Source organism: Tiliqua scincoides, chromosome 11 (assembly GCF_035046505.1).
Source record: "Tiliqua scincoides isolate rTilSci1 chromosome 11, rTilSci1.hap2, whole genome shotgun sequence".
NCBI classification, from domain to species: Eukaryota; Metazoa; Chordata; class Lepidosauria; order Squamata; family Scincidae; genus Tiliqua; species Tiliqua scincoides.
In genome coordinates, this window is record NC_089831.1 from 19,955,697 (window position 1) to 19,982,258 (window position 26,562).

Below are 26,562 nucleotides of genomic sequence, written 5' to 3' on the forward strand. Positions count from 1 at the left end.
CTCATTGTAAAACAATCTTGAGTTAAACCCTACTCTCTTGCATCTACATTTGTAGGGAACAAGTTCGCCAGTTCGAGGCCACCGGCACCGTGTGACCTTGAAGCAGCTGACAAGCTGAGCCGAGTTATTCCATCTGCTCTGAGCGTGGGAGGATGGAGGCCAGAATGTTGCGACCAGATCAGAAAGAAACATCTGAATGTTGTGGTTTCTTGAAAGACAGAACCTTCTTTCAAATTGTAAAAATCCCTACGAGGATTTAATTAGCCTGCCTATGTAAACCGCCTTGAATAAAGTCCGAGGAGAAATCAGGGAACCATGAAAGGCAGTATAGAAATACCTGTATTATTATTATTATTATTATTATTATTATTATTATTATTATTATTGATTGCTGATACTGTAACTCAGGAAACAGTAGAAGGGGGAAAGGGGTTATTTGACTGCTGTTCCCTTCCCTCTCACACTGTTACAATAGAGAACCAGGAGCACTGGTAAATTAAATTTCCCCAGAGTTTGTGGTGGATGTTAAGAGTAGTGGGAAACCACCTTGCACATGGACTACAGCTTCAAAAGCACCAGTGTCTGGAAAGAGACACATCTCTTGTCCTCCTTGCTGCCAGATTTGGTGGGATGGGGTTAAAAACTTCTGTGGGGTGGTGGTGGTGGAATGGGGGTTGGAGTCAAGGTGGGTCAATAAGTAGAAGTTGAGTTCTTCTCTGGCTAGAATTAAAATCCAGCTAGTGGATAACTCAGGGGGGACATAATAGTTGTCTTAGTTGTTGAAATCTGGTAGTGTCTGACAGTTTATAGTTTTAAAAAAATTAGGTAAAGTTCATCTTAATATAGAAAAGCAGGTTATAATTGTTTAGAAATAAACTACTGAACATTTCTGTATCTCATTGGAGAGATCTTGCATGATCTCAGCCAGGCATGATGGCGGTGCCTGGGAGAGCTGGGAGGACATCCCACAGCACCCTTGTGAGTACACCATTGCAACCTAGGATGCCATGGTGCACCATTTGGGAACTGCTGCTGTATACACTTCCTAGGAGTTGGGCTGGCCCAAGACCTCCTGATGCCTGAGATGGCATGCCAAATGTTGCCCCCCTTTCTTGATGACGCCCCAGCCTCTGCTCCTCCCATTCCCCAATGGTCTAGCTCAACAACTCTTTGCTCACAACAGGAGAGGAAACTGAACGCTTTCCACATGTGCTGCCTCCGACGCATTCTCGGCATCACCTGGCAGGACAAAGTTCCAAACAACACAGTCCTGGAACGTGCTGGAATCCCTAGCATGTATGCACTGATGAAACAGAGACGCCTGTGTTGGCTCGGTCGTGTCGTGAGAATGGATGATGGCCGGATCCCAAAGGATCTCCTCTATGGAGAACTCGTGCAAGGAAAGCGCCCTATAGGTAGACCACAGCTGCGATACAAGGACATCTGCAAGAGGGATCTGAAGGCCTTAGGAGTGGACCTCAACAGGTGGGAAACCCTGGCCTCTGAGCGGCCCGCTTGGAGGCAGGCTGTGCAGCATGGCCTTTCCCAGTTTGAAGAGACACTTGGCCAACAGTCTGAGGCAAAGAGGCAAAGAAGGAAGGCCCATAGCCAGGGAGACAGACCAGGGACAGACTGCACTTGCTCCTAGTGTGGAAGGGATTGTCACTCCCAGATTGGCCTTTTCAGCCACACTAGACGCTGTGCCAGAACCACCTTTCAGAGCGCAATACCAGAGTCTTTCGAGACTGAAGGTTGCCAACAAACATAGCTCAACACCCTTCCTCTCTGCCCCCATTTCCTTTTCCAATTCAGGGAGTTGGGGGACAAGTAGGCAGACAGAGATGGGCACCCCTCCCACTAAGCTGCTGTGTGAGGCATAATGGATGCACTAGCCCTGCCTAAGAATAAGGCGCACTGCAGTCAGTGGAACATCCTTCTGCAATAGATGTGCCTAGGACTGAGCTATGCTGCTGGGTCCAGCTATGCTTTCAGTCTTCCTTCATCACCACAGAGGTCATTTAGCTACAACTATTTTGTTGGGTTTTTTTTGCAGCATCTGCCACCTGATAGAGAATAGGAATCTCAGAGTAGCTTTTTGAGTCATGACAAGGTCGCAGCAAAAAGGTTGGCAGGGCTGTTGATCTATCTTAATTTGCTTCCTCATTCACACTTGTAAAAAAAAAAAAGTCTCTGGCTCCCGACTCTGATATTCAAGGAAGTGCCCGCGATGCCAGCGCCCCCATCAACAGTGACAGCCATTCCTGCCTAGGAGGACTCTGTGAACATGAGAAAATGCCAGGCAAACGGCACTCACTAGAGCAGGGTGCTTCATATGCGGGGAAATGGCATTTCGCTTCTGCCTGGATTCCCATTTGACGTTGAGGCTTGCCTGAGCTGCATGGTTGCAGAATAATGACTCTCCGCACAGTAAATATGAACTACTAAATTGTTCTGGGTTATTGTGTTATGTTACTGCCTGTATAAAATGACATTTAAAAAATAATAATAATTGCTTGAAAGCTAATTGATGTTTTTGAACAGCCGACGCACCTTTCCTGTATTTATGAAAGACTCTGGGAGTCTGAACGCCTTCGGCTAACTTCCAACTTGAATCGGGTATGTTCTCCCATCTGTTATGGAATCCTTCCCTCTTTCGCCAATGGCTATTCTTATTTTCAGTCTCTTGTGAATCCCCTCGAGAGGAGGGCCTTCATGTTAGCCCGGTTAAACATTTTTCCCTCTGCAGTGTTGAATGGTCGTTATACTAAGATACCTTTTGATCAAAGGTGTTGTTATCGATGTGGTCTTGAGCCTGACTCTGTTATTCATTTTCTTTGTGTTTGTCCTGTGTTTAGTAAGCTTCGTTGCACTATTCTGGGCCCTGTTTTTTCCAGTTATTCTGGTCCCGCCCACCTTTTTGCAGCGTTTCTCTTACATGACTTTTCGCAAGAAACTACGACTCTTGTAGCCGAGTTTCTTGCAAAAGTTCTTACTTCCAACAGTTCTAGGCAGCCTTGACTGGGGTATTTGGCTGAGTAACTTCCTTGTGGTTTTGTTTCCCTGTTTTATTCGTTGTTTTGTTTCTGTGACTGTTTATGTTTATGTATGTATGTTTTCAGTATTTCTTATTCTATGCCACTAAAGGTTGCTGAATTGAACTGCCAACGCTCGTGGAATGCTTATTCAACCGCCGGACAGAGTTGGGTCCTCAAAGTCAGCAGCTGGCACAATCCAGACAGGATGTAAGCTACTGCATGAGACGGAGGGCGAGGTGGGGCCTGGGGGTACATAAGGATTTCGTGGTGGAAGTAAAACTAGAGTTTGGAAAGTGGAAGGATGGGGCTCAGTGGTAGAGCAAAGGCTTTGCAATCAGAAGGTCCCAGGTTCACATCTGAACATGTTCCATCAAAAGGACAGGTGATGATGGAAATTATCTCTGTCCAAGACTCTAAAGAGCTGCAGCCAAACACAGGTGTGTGTCACTTAAGGACGGGGATATGTTCTACGAACCCCATCGTTAAGCAAACATGTTGTTAAATCGATCATGCCTCATTAGGAGTTCCTGGAGATAACTTCCGAGTTGCATGATCCACTCCACAGGCCGCCGCGGGACTCAGAAGCCTCCTGAAGGCACTTCTGATTTTCAGACGCAAACCAGAAGTGCCTTTCAAAAACTAGAAGAGCCTTCTGGAGGCTTCTGCAGGGCATTCGGAGGCCTGGAGAGGCCAGTAGCATAGATTGTGTGACTCTGAACAGGTCTTAAGGAGCTTAGTGTAGTCTGCATAGATTCCTCCTTTTATCTTCACAGCAATGCTGTGAAGGAGGTTAGGGAAAAGTGCAACTGGTGGAAGATCACCCAGTGAGCTTCAGGGCTGAGTCCAAGGCCAGCACTCTGGCTACTGCATCAAATAACACCTTTTACCTACCTAGACCTACACCACATCAACGGTAAGATGGACATTCTGGCTCTCTGAGAGCAGGCCCGTTCATGGGTTTGAACCCTTGCAACTGTAGTTCTTCTGAACTCCAGCACCTGCATGAAGTCAGTGATACTTGTGCAGCTCTAAGAAAAATCCTAACTAAGGGCCTGATCCTATCCAACTTTCCAATGCCAATGCAGCCACAATGCAACAGCAAGGTAAGGTCACAAACGTACCCTTACTTTGAGGATGCCTCTGTGACTGCCCCCCCCCCACCTCAGGAGGCAATGCACACCCCATTGGCATGGCTGCGTTGGCACTGGAAAGTTGGATAGGATTGGGCCCTAAGTAATACATTCCCTTCTCCATCATCTCTCTCTCTCTCTCTCTCTCTCTCTCTCTCTCTCTCTGAGATACAACAACACCCTTGCTAGTTAAAATTCATACCTACGTGAGGGAAATTATTTAGCAAACTGTAATTACCGAACAAAAACAGTGGTGGCATATTTAAATAAAGGAGCACTGATAAATACAATACTATAAATAAACTTCTCACCAGTTATGGGAATTAATTTGTATTTAATTACTAGAAATTGCTATCAGTTACTCTGCAGCCCTTACAAGAAATGCAAACTCCTGAAAGGGTGGTACCATAATTGCTTATTAGACATTCTTTCTCCCCTTTTATAACCTGTGATGAGAATCCCTGATGGTTCACCTATTTTTGACCTTCGTAGCGCTACAGATATTCCTGGGATGCTTCAGCATTCTGAAGAGTCATTGGGATGCATTACCCATGTTTGACCTGTTCCTGACACTTAGTTTTTGCTCTTCTTTTTCTTCCTCCAGCTGACCAATAATAAATACTTTGATTTTGAACGAACTCATTAGACCAGCCATTATCAACCACTGTGCCATGGCCAATGGTCTGCAGGTGTGCCGTGAAAGTCTGGGGGAGGGTCATTTGTTAGTAGGGTCAGTGTGGATGTGAGCCACCCACCAATAGCATGGTGTGCCTTGTCAATTGTCAAAAAGCTGATGGTGTGCCTTGACAATTTTAGTACCTAGTCAGTGTGCTGTGAGATGAAAAAGGTTGAAAATCACTGCATTAGACCATGAAATCCACCTGGTTCCCAAAAGTGGGAATTCACTAGGTGACCCACCAGGATCCAGTTGAACAGGTAAAACCTGGCTAACACCCACCAAAAAGGGGAGTCATGTACCTCTCTTGGGACATTTTCCAGGACGCTGAGGCTGCAGTCCTATGCACACTTTCCTGGGAGTAAGCCCTATCGAACAAAATGTGATTTACTTATGAGTAGACATGCCTAGGGTTGTGTCTTCATCCATGCATCGGATGTCTCAATAAGGTTCATCCACTCACCCAGTTAGATGGGTTGTAAGGACCAGTTCTGGTCTCCATATCTCAAAAAGGATATACAGGAACCCACTCATTATTCACGTGGGTTCAGTTCCAAGCACTCAAGTGGATGGCAAAAAACGCACTACAGCAAATTAATTTAAAAAACACAAATTTTCTTTGCTCAGGTGATTTAAAAACAGCCTTGCTGACCTTTGTGATGTAAGATAAAAGTCATTAAGAAGACAATCCATCAATCAGTCCTCCTCCAAGAGCTTAGAAAGGTGTTTCACTCAGCCCCTCTCTTCACCAATGCAAAGTGATCACTTTTCTTTCACCTGCTCAGGGGGAAGGGAGGGGTCGCCTGGAGAGAGAAGGATTGATGGATTGTTAGCCAGTTGCCCTCCCCTCTCATTAACGAGGCTATTGTTAAAGGACATCAGTAACTGTTACCCTGCAGATGCCTGATCTTGTCTAATCTCAGAAGCTAAGCAGGGTCAGGCTTGGTTAGTACTTGGATGGGAGACCACCTGGGAATGCCAGGTGCTGTAGGCTTATACCATAGTCTTTCGAGACTGAAGGTTGCCAACCACTGTTAAAGGACTGTTCAGTTTTTTAGACTCATTTTAAAGGGATGCATTTTTCCCCTTCTCCAGGGATCAGCACATTCCTTCTCATTTGCAGGGGCCATTCATGTTGAGTCGAATCCATGTATAAAAAATCAGTGTATAACAAGGCTGCACCTGTATTTTCTTTATTCATATGAAACCATCAGTGCACTTATGAAGTAGTAAGAGAGATCCCTGCTCTGAGGATGTGCGACTAAACAACAAGTCATTCTCCGTAGTGAGGTAGTGAAGGAGGGAACACAAGGAGGGAGGAAAGGGAGAGGTGACTATGCATAAAAAGCAGTGATGTGTACTTAAATTCCCTTTCGGATAAAGTGACGACTAAGGGGAAAAGCCAAAAGTTTCATGGAAGAGATAGGGTTGGACAAGGGATTTGAACAAAGAGAGGGAGGGGCAAGGCTGCATAAGGTGAGGGCTGGCATAAGGGGCAGCAAGCTAGAATGGGTGCAGTAATTGAAGAGACTAAGGGCGCAATCCTAACCCACTTTCCAGCACTGGCATAGCTGTGCTAGGGGGGCATGTGCTGCATCCTGCAGTTGGGGGAGGGCAGTCAGGGAGGCCTCCTCAAGATATGGCAATGTCTGTTCCCTTACCTCAAAGTTGCATTGCCCTTATGTCGGTGCTGGAAAGTGGGTTGGGATTGCGCCCAAAGGTTACAATCCTATGCATACTTTCTTGGGAGCAAGCCCCACTGAACATAATGGGACTTACTTTTGAGTAGACCCACTTAGGATTGGGCTGCAAGACTTCCCTTGTGGTTGAAGATAATAAGAGGTGCAAAGGAATGCATAGAGATATAATAGGGAGGAAGGACTAAATAGAGTGCAGAACAGCCACGGAGAGATTTAAAAGGAAAGAGCAAGACAGTGCAAAATGAATGTATAAAAGGGGAGGGAGCAGGCTGCACCCCCAAACTCCATAGGGTTGGTAAAGAATATGCATAATCTGTAGGCCCCAAAATGAAGGGTCCCCAATTGCATGGAGAGAGCCAATGGGCAAACAAGTCATATTTGAGTAGGAAGGGATTTCCCCTATACCAAATGGGGAGTGGGCCAGGAGTGTCTTCTATACCTCCCTTCAATTGTTCTGCTTTTTAGTTCCTAATATTTTGTAATTGAATTGATATCCCCTTTCATGACTTTGACGGTCAGTCCGAATATGCCTATCCTAAAAGATGATAAACTTGCATGCATGGATCTGTAAATGTGTGTGACATATATAAGCAAATGAAAAAAAAAATGGCCAATCTAAACTAATAGAAAGTAATTCTAAGAATATGCAGCATGTTCATTGTTGCCCCATGGCTACGCCCTGAGCCACCCAATACTAAATCTGGCCCAGTGTTTAGGGCAGTAGTTCCCAAAGTGTGCTTTGTGATGCCCTAAGGAACATTCACAGGGGCACCATGGGGCGTCCCTGGTGGCCCCTTGTACAAGGTCCCCCAGGAGTCATCATCTTGGATCTCATTAAATTTAGTGAGATTTGGGTGCCACATCTTGGATCTTCCAAGATTTTATGAAATCCAAGATGGCGGCACCTGGCTGAGCTAGAGAGAAGGGACTGCAAAGGGCACTATGACACAGGTATGTCTGGGAACCTCTGGTTTAGGATAGGTTCTGACCTTTAGACCAATGCATGGGGTCAGAGGAAGGTCCATCAGCCCAGCCACCCCTCATTCTATATTGACAGAGATTTTAGAGGATAACTTAGCTTCTCTTGTTTGAGAAAAATAACTGAAATTGGAGCCAAGAGAATGACTACTGTTCCCCTTAAAAACAGGATAGAAGGGTCATTATGTTAAAGTGACCTAAAGAGATCATGATTGGCAGAACATGTAGATCATAACTTTCCCAAAGGAAGAATTTCAGGATCTTGTGTAACCAAAGTTGTGGGCCAGGAACATTTTGCGATGCAGGGCAGAATGACCTCCTAATTAGAGCTAGGACCATGCACCAAATATGCCCAATAAGGAGGTGGTAGTGACATGCAGTGTCACGTGGGTAACTTGTTTATCTCACATTATTTAATGTGATTTTCTGGGTGTGGTTCTTTGAGAAACAGGATGGGAAATGAAGAGTGAACATTTGTATCCAAATGGAAACAATTGGCTTGTGTGTAACTTACTATTGTAGAAATAAAGCCTCCAAACCCTTTTAAAAAGTCTGTGACTGTTTGGCATTGCGTCAGTGAAAATTATCTGAAAACCTTTCCAACAATATGGAACTGTGCGAAAGGGCCTACTGAATCTGTAATAAATGTAGGAGGAGAACACACAACCAGCAAAAGAGGTGAATGGTTTCTGAAGCAACATTTTGGATAGGGACTAAAGGACTGAGCAGTAGGGAAGGGATGGAAGAGAGAAGGGCTAGAGGAGACAAACAGGGTGGGGAGAGCATAAAAGCAGGAACATGAGTTTTGGTCAATGGGTCTGAGAGAAAGGGGCCGATTTTCACAATACTTACAGGAAAGAAACAACATGACGGTGGCAGAATGAATGTGGGGGAGCAAAAGAGAGGGAGGTAGTGAAGATAGCATGGGCACATGGAGTGCTTTCTCAGTGGACAGCAGACACAGCAAATCTGAAAGGAACATGCCCCTGGGACCCCTCAGAACAAAGCCTAGCATAAACATTGCCCTGAGGTCACCTCTGAAGTCGCTGCTAGTCAAGATCATCATGGTTCAAAATGTTGTGTGTGTTTTTTTAAGACTCCTTTGTGGTCATCCTTAGCTGCTTGAATGCCCAGAGTTAAGAACAAAACTTAACATTGTGCCCAGACGCCAGCCAACAGCCAGTGCTTAAAATGCTGACTTCTTTCGAAGAAGAGATAAGAACATAAGAACATAAGAACAGCCCCACTGGATCAGGCCGTAGGCCCATCTAGTCCAGCTTCCTGTATCTCACAGCGGGCCACCAAATGCCCCAGGGAGCACACCAGACAACAAGAGACCTGCAAGGCTTCCTGGGAATTGTAGTTAAGAACATAAGAACAGCCCCACTGGATCAGGCCGTAGGCCCATCTAGTCCAGCTTCCTGTATCTCACAGCGGCCCACCAAATGCCCCAGGGAGCACACCAGACAACAAGAGACCTGCAAGGCTTCCTGGGAATTGTAGTTAAGAACATAAGAACAGCCCCACTGGATCAGGCCGTAGGCCCATCTAGTCCAGCTTCCTGTATCTCACAGCGGCCCACCAAATGCCCCAGGGAGCACACAAGACAGCAAGAGACCTCATCCTGGTGCCCTCCCTTGAGATAAGAAAAGAAGATAAGAAAATAAGAGATTTTGATAATAAAATAAATAAGAGATCTCCCTTGAGATAAGAAAAGAAAAGAGATAAGAAGATAAGAAAACTCCTTCTTCCTGAGTCACTTGGGCTGCAGAATTTCTAAGAGTGGCACTGCCTGCCTCTCGCATCCCACTTGGCACAAGCGATGGACCCGTTTGTTAAATTGACGTTCCTAAGCGTTACATAACAGCAGCAGGAAAAAAAATGGGTCACACAAACAGCAGCCAACGTAAATACATCCATCAGCAAAACCGCGGCACGTCCCACTCAGCGGCCAATGAAACGAAACCCAATTCCCAGCCCTTAATAAGAACAGAGTGCAGGAGAGGAAATTCGGAGGACCCGTCAGAGCAACCCTGTTTTTTTGCAACATTCACACAGCACCTGCATCCTTGCCCTCAGCCATACATGCCTGCACTTCCCTGGAACGAAGGCAGCAGCTCCCTCGCCCTGATTCTCTGGAGCATCCTGTGCATCTGTGTGCACTGATATATTTGTGTAATGCTGAAAGCTGTTTGGTACCGTTGGCTGCCTCTCTCTCCTGCCTTTTCTCCTTCAAAATCTCGCTGACTCATTTTCTGCTTAACATCCATTCAGTGAAGTTATTAACATCCATTCAGAGTGTGAAGGACAAGCCGATTCTCACATCAAGCCAGGGGGCATTACACAACTGAAACATGTTGCCATTGCAAGACGCCATGATCTTTTCCTGAGCTGCAGATGGGGGCAGGGGGAAGGAGAATTTTCACCCCCTGCTTGGGTTCAATCAGTGGAGGTCATGAAATAGACAGAAAGGGGTTTATTTGATGCATCAGCAGAGACGCACGTAGCAACTACATGCATCTGACCCCTAGCCACACAACAATCGTTATGTAATACCACTAGGAATTGTAGCTGTCGTTATGTTGAAGTTACCCATTCACATCCATGCACAACTCAGCTAAACAATCAGCACCACATCTCCACAGTTGTCAGCAGAAGGAAACGGTCTCTGTTCAAACGAGTTCGAGCTAGCCCAGTCTAGCTCTGAATGCATTAAAGCAGTGTTTCTCAAACTGTGGGTTAGGACCCACTAGGTGGGTCGCAGGCCAATTTCAGGGGGGTCCCCATTCATTTCAACATTTTATTTTTAATATACTAGACTTGATGCCATCATGGGATGTGACTGCATTTGGGGAGATGTTACAGACCTGTACTTTTAACAAGCTACTATGTATATGCTTTTAACAATGACAGTAAATGGGACTTACTCCTGGGTAAGTGTGGGTAGGATTGCAGCCTTAAATTGTTAAAAGTTTTCCTGCTTTAGGAAGTCACTTCTGATCATGACATCACTTCTGGTGGATCTTGACAGATTCTCATTCTAAAAAGTGGGTCCCAGTGCTAAATGTGTGAGAACCACTGCATTAAAGGCATGTGAGTGTGTGGTAGGGTTGCAATGATGTAATCGCTTCCCTCCTTCCTCCCTGGTTTGTTACCAGATACAAATGGGGACAGAATGCCTATACCTTTAACCACTGCATAGAGGACAGAATTTTGGCAGGTGCAGCTCAACATGGAAGGGTTTAAAAAAGCTGCACCTGCAAAATTCCCTCTTCTATACAATGGTTTAAGGTATAGGCACTCTGTCTCTGTATCTGGCAACCCTACTCTTCAGGAGAGCAGTTTCTTACTGGAAAAGCTATCAATTATGTAGCTTTTTACCCAGAAGCCTCCTCACTTTGATGGTTGGTCATCATCATAGATCTTCATGATGGTGGAGGGACTCCTGGGTGCAAAATGGAAGGCACCAGCAACTACTAGAAGAACTACCATTTCAAGTTCACCTGGTTTTCAACCCCCACTCCAATGAAAATCGCTGAAAAGTCCCTTCCAATGTTGTGGTCTTTGGGTGGCAAGAGGCAGGGAAGGGCGGGGGGGTTCAGTTCAGCCTTTCCCTGCTCTGAGATTTAACTCCTAAAGATTCTGAAGGGCAGTCTGAGGAATAGTAAGTCACACTGACACAGTTTAAAGCACCTCCAAAAGGCAAAAATGGGGACCAAAACAGGGAGAGTAATTTACTATGGAGGAGTACAAGGAAACAGGTCCTGACTCTGGTGAGACTCAAGTCTATGAGTCTTTGACAGCGGTTTCCCTAACTACGGTTGGCGGACCACAGATGGTATGCAAGACCCTGAGACGTGGTCTGTGAGGTCACAGAAAAAGATGATCGCCTTCTTTCACTTTTAGCATCTCGCCAAGTGAGCACTCCCCCACAGACCACTAAAGCGTCAGCTGTGGTTGTGGATGGTCTATTCTCCATCCTGTCTGGTAGTCTGCGAGGAGTGCTTGCCTGGGAGATGCTTCCACACCCACCAGCAGAAAGGGCGGAGAACTGAATGCCCACAGCCACAGCCACTACTTCTAGTGTGTCACCGAGTGCTTCCCCCCATGGGCTACCAAATCGAATTATATTTTTTTGTATGCAGGTGGGTGGAGGTTTTCATATGGTCCGGGATGATTCCAATTTTTGCCTTGGTTGTCCATGGGATCCTAAAGATTGAGAACCACTTATGAGAAAGATAGTATATAAATACTGCAATAAATTAAATAGTGAATAGCGAGAATTGGTGCACATGTAAATACACCTCTGGCTCCAACTACGACGGCAGGTATTTTTTAAAATGACAGCTTGGAAACCTGAGAAGAGGGTGCTATGTGGAGAGAGAAGATGACAGCACAAAATGCATCCTTATGACAGAGTTAGCAAAATGACACACACCAATTCTGCTAACTAAAACAGGCCTTCTGTGTCTAATCCATCATAGACGATGCAGATATCTTAGCCCAAAACACTGTCAATGAGAATATAATTTAGACTTAATTAGACAAATATTGTACATTAAGCAGGCATTGATTGCCAAAGCAAAGGGAGGAGACATGCTTTCCTGCTCAGCAATATGCAATGGACATGCCATATTATATCTCAAATGAGTCTGGCAAATTTCTTTAGCTGTTTCTAATCATCAGCTGGTAATTAACATCCAATAACTTGCAACTTTGGTTTATCCTTATAGATTGAGGAAGGCGGTAATTGTACTGTATGCTAATTAAATACCAATTGATTATTTAAGGCCTATAAAGCACTAACAACTGTGTAACAGATACACAGAGTTGTTAAACTTTAATAACTTCCAAATAGTCCCCCCCACCCCCGCAAACCATCAGCCATGTTACTCCTTCAATCAGCATTTAACCAAAAAAAAAAAAAAAGAAAGAAAAAAGCTCTCTGCTCTTCAGGAGGAGTTTTCAGGAAGGGTTTTGAATGACTGTCAATACAATCAATCCAGTTCAATGGATGTTGAACCTACGTGCCTAAGCAGAAGCCACTTTTTCCCCACGTGTTTACAGACACAATTTACAGCATAAGCCAGTGCCTGTCTACTCTGAAGCAAGTCCTATTTATTTCAGTGGAATTTAATCCCAAGTAAATGTGCATCAGATTGAAGCTTATAATAATTTCTTGAGCCTTACGAATCCGGGAAGAGACTGTAGCTCAATAGATAGACACCTGCTCTGCATGACGAGGATTCCAGGTTCAGTTCTTGTCTGCCTCTCCAGTAGGGCTGAGAAAGATTTCCGTCTGAAACCCTGGAGAGCTTCTGCCATTCAGTACTGATAGTACTGAGCTAGATGGACCCATAATCTTGACTCAGTATAAGGTAGCGTCCAATGGACCCAATCCTATCCAACTTTTGTGCCAGTGCAGCTGCAATGCAGCCCCTAGGCAAGGCAACCAATGTTCCCTTACTTTGTGGAGGTCTCCATAACTACCTTTCCACCACAGGATTGCAGTGTATACCCCATTGGCATGGCTACACCAGGGCTGGAAAGTTGGATAGAATTTGCCCCTATGTCCATAATCACTGCACTGAGATTTGCAAGTCCAGGTGCTCCGTGGTGAGAGATCAATACTTGTCCTCAGCTGTTACGCCTCCTCAACTATTGTGCCTCAACTGCTACTGGGCAGGACAGGATGTTCTTTAGATGCCATCTCCCCCCAGGGAATGTGTAGAGCAATGAACCATGACCCTTAAAGGGTGGTGGTCCTTGCTAAAGTGTAGGCATTTAATTTTCTCCTGCTGCAGGTGTAATTAGGATTGCCAGCCTTCCAGGATTGGCCTGGAGACTCCAGAAATTGACCTCAATCTTGAAGTGACTATGAAAGCAATTCTGGAAATGTTAGCAGGGCCTTCCTGGCACAATGCCAACACATCATGTTCGGAAAGAAAATCTCCAGGACTGGTTTCAGACAGAGATGCTAACCACAAAAGCAAGAGGTGACTTGTGAGAGGTGACTTGCTCATACAGGAACCAAAAGGCTGACACTTTGGTGATTGAGGTGGGCTGAAATTGGGAGAGGAGGCAAACCTTACTTCAGTTAATACTGCCAGTAGAAGCACCCCCTCCCAGAAGACGACATGTTTATCCCCAGAACTTTGCATAATGCTATTTGATTGTGTGTTTCAGTGACATCACTCAGGTTTATGTCATTCGATGCAGACATGCACCCCCCCCCCAGTGTGTGTGTCACCCAGTGAGGCCTGCACCTCCCGCACCTCCCTAATTATACTACTGGTGTGCTGGATCCATTCAGTTGTGCCTGACTCTTGGCAATGGACTGTTTGATTACACAATATCAATTTGAAAATGGGGTTCTGTGGTCAAAAAAAGCAGCTGCCAGGAGCACTGCCACTATTAACACAAAACAGGACATCTCGTTGGCATCCTTCAGTCTTGGAAGACTATGGTATCGGGCTCTGAATGGTGGTTCTGGAACAGAGTGTCCTCTCCAGAGCACGAAGCCTGGGTAAAGTAGGTATGGAGGATAGACTGTTACCCATGCAGAAAATCCCCCCTCTCCACGTCGCTGAAATGGTCCAATGGAAAGGCAGAGGCCAATACGGTTGGTTCTAGCAGCATCACAGGAGTTGCCAGAACGTGACTGTGTTCAGCCATGAGCTGCCTCAGGGACTCTGGCTCCGGATTTTGCTTCGAGGTTGACTCCTGAAGCCTTTTCCAGAACTGGATGTAGCCACAAGGCAGTGGAGGTTTGGGATCAGAGTTTTCCTTCTCTCAGACCAGCTGCCTTTCCTGGCTGATAAGTCCCATCTACCCGGTGGCTGTTTAGTCGCCTCTTACAACAATTACAGCCAAACTGAGGGCCTATTCTTATCCCCCAGCCCTCAGGGTTGTCCTGTCTACTCAGAAGCAAGTCCTATTTATTTCAGTGCAATTTAATCCCAAGTAAATGTGCATCAGATTGAAGCCTACAATAACTTTTTGAGCCTTACGAATCTAGGAAGAGACTGTAGCTCAATAGATAGACACCTGCTCTGCATGACGAAGATTCCAGGTTCAGTTCTTGTCTGCCTCTCCAGTAGGCAGGACAGCAGGACAGCAGCAGTGACAACCAGTGAGTTGGGGGTGCGGTTTTGCCCCCTTCATCTTTCTAAACTCCACAGGTGTGAACGGAAAGTGAGGCTCACGGCTAATTGAAACCCCGGCTCTTCTACTGTCAAAGTCTCACTGGGTCAGTAGCAGCAGAGGCACCTGAACTTCTCTGTAAGATGCTCACGTTTCTAGATGGACTAATCTTTCCTCCAGCTGCCTGAGGGGCTTCTCGGGAAGCCACAGGATACCTGATGAGCAGCAACCAAGCTGATCAGTACAGGCACGCCTGAGCTCAAGTCTGAAGTGATTTACTGCTAAATAATAAACAAAGAGAATCAATAAATGCCAAATGATGTTAGGAAAACCAACAGGCTCTGTCAGCTGCGCACTGGCAAATCAGGTCAGGTTTCCATTCTTGGTTTCCCTTTTTGTCCTTTCAAGTACTTTTTGTATTCAACATTGACTAGTACAAATAGCCTCCTACCACAACATGTTTAACGTATCAGGGAGGGAAAAGCACCTCAGAGCCCAATCCTATGCATACCTACCTACTCAGAAGTAAGTCCCTTTATACTCAATGGGGCTTACTACCAAGGAAGTGCGGATACGATTGTGGTCTCAGTGTTCCAATCAAGAAAGAAGAACATTTAAGCACAGGTCTCCTTCTCAATGCAGGGGATCAGTGGCAGACCTGCCATTAAATGAAAGGGGCAAATGCTCCAGGTGCAGAAACTCATGTGCCTCTAGAACCCCACGGAAGCCTCTCTGAAGTTCCTGACATGGTCCGAAACTGTGCTTCCAGTTTGCTGGAAGCACAGTTTAAGACACTGGGGAAGTCTGAAAGGGCTTGTGTCCTGGAGTCGTGCGAGACTCTGTGTGCCCCATGTAAGTGTGTGTGTGTGGGGGGGGGGTGGATTTGCAAGCAGGGGGTCGGTGGTATCCCACAGGAGTGACATCGCGGACCTTTGCCCCAGGACACAGGGCTGGGGAGATCTGACACTGCAGGGGATCACACTGAATGCTGATGGCATAATCCAATAGGTATAACAATCCAATCTTGGCCCTAGAAAAGACAAATTGCATCATATTTCTGCAGTGGATTCCATGAATTAGAGAACAGGATTCTTTTAAATGCTTATCCTTTGAAAGGATTAAATTCAAAACACTGGATTGAAACACAATTATTTTCTCTTCCACTCAATTGGTGTTTTAAACATGCTGTATTGTAATGCTCGTAATACATCCCTAGGTGTCAGTGTTCCACATTTTGCTCAGCTAACTACAGCATCGTAGCACTTATTGGTAATGCACTAGGGGCAGAATGGATGGAATATAACCACCACAAGGAATTTACAGACAATTGTTCAGGCATTGTTTTAATAGTTTTGTTGTTGTTTGTTTCTTTTTCCTTTACAAGATGGTAAGGTAGAGTAGAATTATCCCAAATTGCACATGGCAGTGGTTCCCAAACCAGGCTCCCTGAGCCATGGCTCCCTGGGGAGCAGCAGAAACCAGCCAGGGGAGCCGCTGAACCCTAGTGAATAAGCCACCACCCTTTACAATGTATAGGATTGTAGCCCTAATGCAGAGTTGCTGCCAATGGCCCAAAAGGTCAAGAAAGCCAACAGATGAAAATTGTTTGGGAACTGCTAGCATATGGGAAGGCAGAAGAGAAGCTATACTGGCTTTCCTTAAACCACTTCATGAGTTCATGATATATTTTGACTGGGCTGGGCTTGAGCTCACATCGCATTACACCAGGTCCCAGCTGACAATTACCCACAGGTAAATGGTACCTAAACATAATGCACACAAGCTTTTCAAAGCATTTACCTGCCTCTGCTACAGCTGGAACAAAGAGAAACATCAAGAGCAGCAAGCCAAGGGAGGTGTCATAACAGATAAAGGATTCTCCAGGTAGGAGACAGAACTTGCTCGAGAAACCTAGCAGAACTGTGTTTACGGCCTCCAGAGGATATCAATTGGGACTCTGTCACTTAGTGTCAGGATAACTTTTCGGAGAGCTCCTGGGGCTTGTTAAGACTCTTGTGTTCAGGCTGCATTTCAACCTTGGCAGTTGCACGGCCTAAAAAAACTGAAACGGTTGAAATGAGAGATAAAAAAGAACCTGTGAATTCCCATCTCATTCCCTTCTGCTTTTTCTTTTATTTTGGTCAATGCTGGATCATTGTCTACTCTATTCCGTAACTCTGTAGCACTGTCCAGTCTAAGCAAAAGAGTTTAGTACAGGTGTGCAACACTTAACAACGGGGATACGTTCTCCTATCCCCATTGTTATGCGATTAGGTCATTAAGTGAACATCCAGCCCAATCTAGTGCCTTTGTTTTGTAAACAGACACTCCCTGCCAGACACTGGCTGGCTGCACAGGCTAATGGAGACCAATTGCCTCTTCTTTGCAATAAGAGCACCTTGTGCGTAAACAGACACTCTGCTGCAGGCTGCGGGAGACTTGACTGCCTCATTAAGAGCCTCTTTGTTGTACTTTGACCATTGTCCTAAATGCAGTCTGTTGTTAAGCGGAAGGTTGTTAAGCAGCGCACACTTGTATACACATGGCCTCAGGGCTGACCTTAGGACACAACTGGAAACATTTTTTGCAGGGCCCCAGGTTCACAGCCAAGGTCTGAAGACTCTTGGAGATATGAATAATTTTTATTATAGACTTTATATTTCTGTGTTAAAATGGAAAGCAATCCAAATGTGTGCTTTAAAAAGGGCGTGTGAATTAATGGACCACATGGATGTTAGTATATTTTAATATAACATTGCACACATGTAAAAAAACAAAATTTGTATATTATTTTGAAAAGTAAATAGTTACAAAACAACTCGATTTAGTGACCATGAAATCATTTAAGCAAAGATATTACGTAATTTTATTTTTCTCTAGAAAAAAATTCAAAATGTCCACTGCAATGTTTTGTAGTGTGTATTTCTCTCTCTCTCTCTCTCTCTCTCTCTCTCTGTGTGTGTGTGCGTGCGTGTGTGTGTGTGTGTGTGTGTGTGTAGTCTATAAGGCTGGCATAAGAACATAAGAAGAGCCCCAGTGGATCAGGCCAAAGGCCCATCTAGTCCAGCTTCCTGTATCTGAGTGGCCCTCCAAGTAGACTACCCTAGCACGGGAGGCTCTCAGTCTTGGGGTTCAGTTGGCTTAAAGCTGGGGTGGGCATGGCCTAGATCAGGGGTGGGCAGGCTTCAGGGAGTTAGGGCGCAATCCTAACCAACAGACTGACATAGCTGTGCCAATGTGGTATGTACTGCATCCTGCAGTGAGGAGGCAGTCAAGGGGACCTCCTCAAGCTAAGGACATGTTTGTTACCTTACCTTGGGGCTGCATTGCAGCTAAGTCAGTGCTCAAAAGTTGGATTGCGCCCTTAATGTTTTTGCAAGAGCCTTAGGAGTCACCAGCAAAAAATGGCAGCCTGCAGGAGGTGGAACATGCCACCAAAATGGTAGCTTGGGAGAGGTGAAGCATACTGCAAAATACAAAGTTTGGGAATAATTTTAGTTTGCATTAGAGCTACCAGAATTTACAGTCTGACCTTCTGCTCACCTCTGGCCTAAATAGGACACTCACTATGGGATGAAACACATAGCATTATAGTTCTGATCATTCTGTGATCACCAGATAGATAGCAGCATCAAGAATGCAACTTCTTGAACTGGGACCATTGCCTGTAAGTTCTTCCATGCTCCACTTCAACTGCAAGCCTTGAGTCAAGTGATTAATACATTTGTGTAACTTGACAGTCAATCCATATCTACTCAGAAGTAAGTCCCATTGAGTTCAATTGTTCTTACTTTCAGGAAAGTGTGGTTAGGATTGCAGCCAGAGTTCTACATAATTTCTCCCTGACAAAGGCCTATTGTAACATCAATGAGTCACTGGCAGTTGCAATCAGGAGCAGAGGAAGCCTGGGTGAACAGGGATGATTACCACCATCTATTTTCTGTTGTGGACACAGATGTAGCTAGAAGAGGGGAATTTTGGGAGGGCAAATGGCTGGGGGGGGGAGTTAAGTCTCATGGAAGGGACAATAATCCCCCTAAGCTCTGTGGCCATGCTGCTCTCAACCAAGCTCTGCTTAGCTTGCACTGTAAGTTCAGAATGACATCATAACAGCAACTGTTACCCTGCAGATACCTGATCTCGTCTGATCTCGGAAGCTAAGCAGGGTCAGGCCTGGTTAGTACTTGGATGGGAGACCGCCTGGGAATACTGGGTGCTGTAGGCTTATACCATAGCCTTTCGAGACTGAAGGTTGCCAACCATTGCCCAATGCCAGGAAGACACTGCCATGCTGAGGGCAGTGGCACCAATTTTTAGAGAGAGTACTGATGGGAGCCTCCCACACAGCGATGTATCTAAGGTACGGCAAGTAGGGCACATGAAGGAGACACCACTGGGAATCAGCTTCATGGCCAACTCTCGGCTTCCATCAAGCAGCTGCAAATCTGTATAGCAGTATTGGGGGGGGGGGCTACAGCAGCTCAGCAGAAGCCAAAAGTAAGCTGGGAAGCTGCTGGAGAAGGAAGTGCTCCAGCACTTATCTGGTGTGCTCCCTGGGGCATTTGGTGGGCTGCTGTGAGATACAGGAAGCTGGACTAGATGGGCCTATGGCCTGCTCCAGTGGGGCTGTTCTTATGTTCTTAACTACAATTCCCAGGAAGCCTTGCAGGTCTCCTGTTATCTGGTGAGCTCCCTGGGGCATTTGGTGGGCCGCTGTGAGATACAGGAAGCTGGACTAGATGGGCCTATGGCCTGATCAAGTGGGGCTGTTCTTATGTTCTTAACTACAATTCCCAGAATGACTTGCAGGTCTCTTGTTATCTGATGTGCTCCCTGGGGCATTTGGTGGGCTGCTGTGAGATACAGGAAGCTGGACTAGATGGGCCTATGGCCTGATCAAGTGGGGCTGTTCTTATGTTCTTAACTACAATTCCCAGGAAGCCTTGCAGGTCTCGTTATCTGGTGTGCTCCCTGGGGCATTTGGTGGGCCGCTGTGAGACACAGGAAGCTGGACTAGATGGGCCTATGGCCTGATCCAGTGGGGCTGTTCTTATGTAAGGAATGGGGGGGGACAGAAGCCACACTGTGAGCCCCCGCCACCCTCCTTCAAACCCGGAAGTGACTTTGCAGTGTCACGTGATGTCACAACATCATCATCCCAGGCAGTGCTGCCCCTGGCTATGCTACTGCTCCCTTTTATTTTGGATTTAAAAAGGAAAAAAAATTATCAAGGGGAAGTTACAGAGAACTCGAGAACTTGGTCCCTAGTCCATCAGGGGGACCAGCTACAAAACCACAATACTACCTGTGCTGGAACTCTGGCTTTAGGGCAGCCCACTCTTTACTTTCCCAACAATATCGACAAAATAATAATAGCAGCCAAGTGCCAATCATTATGATGCCCAGGTACGAGCGTGTGTGGGTGGCAGCGATGTTTCCTTCTGAGCTGTCCACCCACTCAGCATCCCACATACTTGAGCTCCTGGTAAATCTCACTGAGAAAAGAAGCATGTGGGGGACAGGACTTTGAGCAGAGAAGAAGCTGGGAAGAAAAGCCCTGACATTCCCTCCCCCATCTGTTGCTTGTTCCACCTGAAGCCACCTGCAACCGCTTTACTGAACGAGAGCCCTTTGGGGGAAAGAGTTGTGAAACCATGTGTGACATGTCATTCCACAATTAGCTGCCTACTTGCTCTACCTTTGTGTGCATAGTGCTGCTCATTCATGCCTAGGAAATGCATCCTGATTCTTTTTTAACTACACCCTACACTCACCTTGCATGCCCCGGCCATGGGTTTTAAAGGCTGTGTGGAATGCCAAGGAGAAAATGATATGAGAGACTCATGGTTTACTTGCTGATTCTTTATTTTCAAGTGCTGCAAGCACTGGAGCAGAGCAACTATGGAAGCCACACACACACATACACACCTTTGCACAGAGCTCAGTTCAAAGGGCAGGCAAAAAAAAAAAAGCATGATTTATATACTTCAGTTGTTTACTATTCGAGTAGCAACTGAGGTCTTAGTAGGCAAAGATAACAATATAAGTGTAGAACTTTCCAGCAAGGCCAGACTATTTTACTGATAATCTTGGCTGCCAAGTTGTGGGATTGGAGTTTAGGCTGTTGGCCAGTCTGCAGACAAGTTTTTTGGCCATCTACTTTGCCTGAAACATGCTAGAACTTTGCTTATGCTCAGGTGCTAAGGCCAGAACTCATTTTGTGACCTCAAGGGTCTACACACCTTCAGATGGATCTTTTGGGTACCATGCCTGGCCTCCGTTGAAATCAACTGCAATCGGAAGCAAATTCTCTTGAAGATTAAAAAAACAAAAATCCCTGGAAACAGCCTGAAGAGGCCTTGTTTACACAGACATTGTATTGCAATGACATATTATAGCACTGTGGTGGCCAAGTGGACTGTACTATTACTTCAAACTAAAGATGGGAAATGCAACTTTTGAAAGTTCCTCCACATTCACTTTGTTGCCCTGCTTTTCTACTCCTTAGACCCCAGGTTAAATCCCCTGCTCAGCCTAGTCCATGGCTTTAGAACAGACCAAAGACCAGACATTATAAACCACACTGAGCTTCTACTCTTAGCCTGTTCCAATCTTGTGACAACGCAGAGCTGTAAGGCATTTGCATTCAAAGTACTACAACTTAACTAGTTCTGCATGACCTGCAGATCCATTCAACCAATTTTTCAGGGGTTGATTCTGCAGTATCTGACAGATAACACTCAGTTACTTTGACCCTTCATAGGAGCACCATTTATTTAGCTCCTAAAAGAGAAGGTCCTCATATAGGCAGGTGATCTCTTTTCAGTCTTGCAGACAAAGAGGAAACAGACTCTGGCAGCTGGAAATGAAGTTGTACTACGTACAAAATTGACTTGAATAAATGAATCAGTGGATCAACTTTCAAAGGATGTCATAGTCCCTTCATCACTTGGAATCCCCAAATCAGTACCCAATGTCTTCCGGAAAGATGGCGCTCTTTCGCCACCAGAAGCAGAGAGTTTAATGGAGCTGAATTGTGTTAATCATTTATACATGTACAGGAGAGAACTCAAAGAGCTTTGCAGTTCTCACCTCATTCATCCCGCACAAAAACTCTGCAAGCCAAGCCACTATCAGTGCCGTGTTACAGACTAGACCAGAAACTGAGGCGAAGAACCAGCCTCTTGCACAAGGCTACCCAGCAAGTGGGGATTTTCAGGCCTTGTCTGGCTTATTGCAACCCATCACGAACTGCCAAACTTTCATGTTTTAGGGATGGTGGGTCTCCAGCTTTGTGGCACTGTGGACCACGATCCCAGTTTGCTTATTACTCGGGGAATACCTCACTTTCTTAGCTAATAGAATAGATGAACTCTCACTTAGGAGAATGTCTGAAAGAAAGGTCCCTTGTTCAGTTGATTGCTACTTTGAAAACTTAATTGTACGCATTTCCCTCACTCCATTATTTGATCATGCTTCTGGTTCACTTCCTAAATTTCAATCCAACTAAGGGCCATTCAGATGATGTTTTGGAGAGCAACCCAACATGTGTGGAGAAGCAAAAGTTTGCCATTCCATTCCCACCCATCACTAGCTCTGTATAATCACATAGTCGGAATGTCCAAACCAGTTCTAGTAGCCTGTACTAAATGCTGTTAAATACAGTCAGTTATCAGTATCCACCAGGGTTAAGTTCCTGGAAAATCTAGGGGACAGTGAATTAGTGGATACTGAATCATTGAGCCTATGGGGAAAATGAGGTTAGGTTCCAGGGGACTCTCTTCACCATACACTCTATGAACTTTATAACTCTGAATCTTAACCCATTTTTGCCCAGCCCACAGGTGTACAAATTTAGTCCCTGTTGTGTATATGCAACATTGGGCAGAAATGGTTTAACCTGAAGTCTATGAGGCTGGGTGTTAGTGAGGACTCATTGACATCTCCAGCATCTGATACTTCCTCCACCATTCTGAATATCCCTTGATGTGTTGAAGGTTGTGGCAATGGTGATTTCTTTGTGCTGGTTATCCCTCAACTTCTCCATGCTGGCCACCCCTCGTTGTTGGGTTGCTGGCACAACAACAAGGCCTCATTCAGCAGTGGGGTGTAGATTGCTTCACCCACCTTCCTCCACCTGCCTCTTGGCTCCTTCCCTTTGCTTGCCCCAGCCCCAGGGCAGCCCTCAGGTAGCCTTCCAGAGCCCTCTCATCATTGGCCTCTCATCATCACTAGGGTTGTGAGTTTTCAGTTGGAGTCCCCAAGATGGTGACTAAGATGGTGGGGCAAGTCTGGAAGCTAGCACAAATGTGTCTGATGACTGTCATGGGCCACTACCAATGCCCATTTGATGTGGAAAATTGATCCAGTTCAAACAACTTTCAGCTTGACTGGCACAATATTTGCAGATAATGAGAACAGTCACAGATTATAATTCTGCCATTTGCAGATAGGCGAATTTGCAGATAGCGTATAAAGAGAACTGACTGCACAAAGAGAGAGGCTGGCAGTTCGCCTGAAGGAGTCATTCTTGATGCCAACACCAAATGGGCCCTATGCCAAAGCTATGTATTTCTACAAAAACAAGTTGTGATTTTTTTTTTAAATCAATCACAACACCTATAAACTTACAGTCGTACAGCAATGGCTAAGCAGACAGCTTGCTGCCTACCAGATTCCAACCACCCCGTAACTCAACAAACCATTCTAATGAAGTTCTCTCGAGTCCTTCTGACAAGTAGTTAACATCATTGCATGGATACAGATAATAACTGCAATAAAATAAAATAAACACCCTTGAAAGCTGAGCAAGTCAATTTCACTTTATGGAATACACAGGAACAAGGAGGAATGGGAAACCAAGAGAATGAGTGATCCAACATTTCCAATATGTTTTTAACACTAACCATTTTCCAGCACAAACCCTTTTCCAGAAAACATCTTGCTGTTGCATCAATTTTGAAGTCTCACCACCTTCCAGAACAACTTAGACTCCCTTCCAACTTTCTCCTTCAGCTGCTGCGACTAGAGGAAGGAAGCATGGATAGTGCAGTCACTTTTAAGCCTGAGATTTAACAGCTCCTCTGATTGAATTAAATGTGACTGCAACATAAAGAAGTCTCTTCATTTAAAGTGTAAAAGCCAGCTTCCTTTCCTCCACCAACAGACTGCTTACTATTTACACGATGACGACTTGATTACAGGCTATGTTCTCTTCTTTTTTTTCTTTTTCTTCTTTATTTTCCCTCCTTAATGTCACTGATAAAGTGCGTTATAAAATGAGGTATGGCAATAAAAGCAGAGTGATGAGTTTGGAGCAATGCAACAGAAGAGGTAGAGGTTGTTCAGGGGATACATTATCTCAGCCAATGAGAGGGGAAGGAATCCAAACCGGAGACAACAGCAAACCTAAACCACAGATTGTCTAGCGAGTGAAACATGATTGAAATCGATGGCACTTTAAACAGCTCTCTGAAGGCAGCAGAAGCAGGTGCTCTACTGACGTGGCAGAGGGCAGAGTACAACTTAGAGGCTGCAGGTGGGGGGATATCACTTCTCCATGCTCATCTGTATATTAAAAATTCCCTGCAAGTTTAAAAAAAGAAAGCTGCCACATCAGGGAGGACGTTCTAGCCCAGGGGTTCCCAAACCCCAGCCCTGGGGCCACTTGTGGCCCTCAAGGACTCCCAATGCAGCCCTCAGGGAGACCCCAGCCTCCAATGAGCCTCTGGCCCTCCGGAAACTTGCTGGAGCCCACACTGGCCTGACGCAACTACTCTCAGCGTCAGGGAGACTGCTTGATCTCTCACGTTAGCTGTGGGATGAGGGCTCCTTCCACTACTTGCTGTTTCATGTCTGTGATGCAGTAGCGGCAGCAAAGAAAAGGCCAGCCTTGCTTTGTGCAAGGCCTTTTATAGGCCTTGAGCTATTGCAAGACCTTCATTCATTCATATAAGTTCCACCACTAGTATATTAATTTATGTAAACTTATGTAAATTTATTCAAATTTTAAATGTAAATTAATTCTTTTTCCCCTAGTGTCAGAGAGATGATGTGGCCCTCCTGCCAAAAACTTTGGACACCCCTGTTCTAGCCTATACAACTGCCCGGTATGCTAGTTTTCTACTTGCAGGCATGATAAAAAAAAGAAGAAGCCACATTTGCAGTACCTCCATCTCAGTGATTTTCAACCTTTTCCGTCTCATGGCACACTGACAAGGTAGTAAAATTGCCAAGACACACCATCAGTTTTTGGACAATTGACAAGGCACACCTTGCTGTTGGTGGGGGGCTCATATCCCCAATGGTCCTATTAATAAATGACCCGCCACCAAACTCCTGCGGCACACGTGGGGACCAGTGTGCCACAGCACAGTGGTTGAAAATGGCTGCTCTATCTTCTCTGCACCTTCCCCCATAACATTCCTAATGCAGCCTCCTTCTGTGTCTTCCTCCCAGAGCCTCAGCAGAAGCAGCGCTACTGAAAGATCAGCTCTGAGAGAGGCCAGTTATCAGGGGAATTGGATAAACAGCTTCCAGGGGGCTCATCTTGCCTCATGCTTGACACCCCTGTTCTGGACTTGCTTCAGTCCAAACAGATCCTTGCAGAGGTCTCCCACCTGCCCGCAACAGGTGGTCTGTCTTGGGTGGGTCACTCTTTGCACGCACCCTGAACCAGGGGCAATGTCGCCACCCACGGAGCTTCCCCTCGTGGGTGCACCTAGTCAGAAAGCAGAAAGGTCTTTTGACCTTGTTGCGCAGTCCTTGGCTGGCCTGGCATCAGCGAGAAATGCCGTGAGAGTTACGGTCTGGCTTCCAGGCACAGCCTTGGCAATCGGTTCCTCTTTATGACCCGTTATTGCTATTACCACCTCTTTCCTTTTACATTCCTGCCAAAATACTCACATTAATCTCTCTCACTCCCTGAAGGCAAAACACGAATAATTGGATTTATATGGGTTAGAAATCCGCTAGATTTTTTTCCCCTTCTGTAATATATACACAAAAATAAATAAATAAATAAACACACAGGGACGGAAGGAAAAGGAAGGGCAAATGCTTGGCCGTGACATATCCCAGGGCTTGGGGGGAAAAAAGCTGGAGCTGAAACCACATCAATCTCTGCTCTGTGAGACCACCACATTCCTCCATCCCCTGTAGGTCTGTTGTGGTTGTTGATTACTCAAGACTGATTTAAGAACTCTCCCTTCTTGGAGTGCCAAACTTTTAAAACCTTCCCAGCTTGCACTCATCCAAGTCCACTTGTGTTTGCTACACCTTTTCCAACTCTCCCCCACTTACTTCCTGCCTTCCTCCTCCAGCTTCTAACTTTCCTCTTCTTCCTACCTGTCTTAACCAGCAGGCCAACTTCGGGCCCAATCCTATCCAACTTTCCAGCTTCGGTGTAGCCACAATGCAGCCCGTGGTAATGGAACACATGTTCCCACCTTGAGAAAGCCCCAGTGATTGCCCCTCCACCATAGGATACAGTGCACACACCCCTGGCACAACTGCACCAGCACTGGAAAATTGGATAGGATTGGGCCCTTAATTTGCAGGTCTTCTGGGAGCTGTGCTGGTGCTCTGCTGCAACGCCCTGAAAAAACCTGGGACCAACGGTTTTAGCAGAATTTGGTTTTACTCCTCTCTTCCCCATTGCAACAGACCTCCATTGCTCATTACTGGATCAGCTATTAGTAAACTCTGTGCACCCAGTAGCTACTGTGTGGCAGTCACAGTCTCTTGTTTTTTCAGATACTAAGACCCTGGTCTAGAGTTGCTCTGCCAGATTGTGAGATATCTGTAACATCATTTGTCCACCCAGAAACAGCCGCTTTGATGGGGTGGGGTGGGGACATTCCCATACCCTTGCTGATATTCCTGAACCAGCCCATGTCTCA

At 45.7% G+C, this 26,562-nt stretch overlaps 1 protein-coding gene and 1 pseudogene across 2 annotated transcripts in view; one reads left to right on the top strand and one right to left on the bottom strand.

The window, feature by feature from the left end:
* OPCML (opioid binding protein/cell adhesion molecule like) overlaps positions 1 to 26,562 on the bottom strand; it is a 365,186-nt gene that overhangs the window by 317,247 nt on the left and 21,377 nt on the right. The window lies entirely within an intron of this gene.
* Positions 18,768 to 18,887, top strand: LOC136662649 (5S ribosomal RNA; annotated as a pseudogene).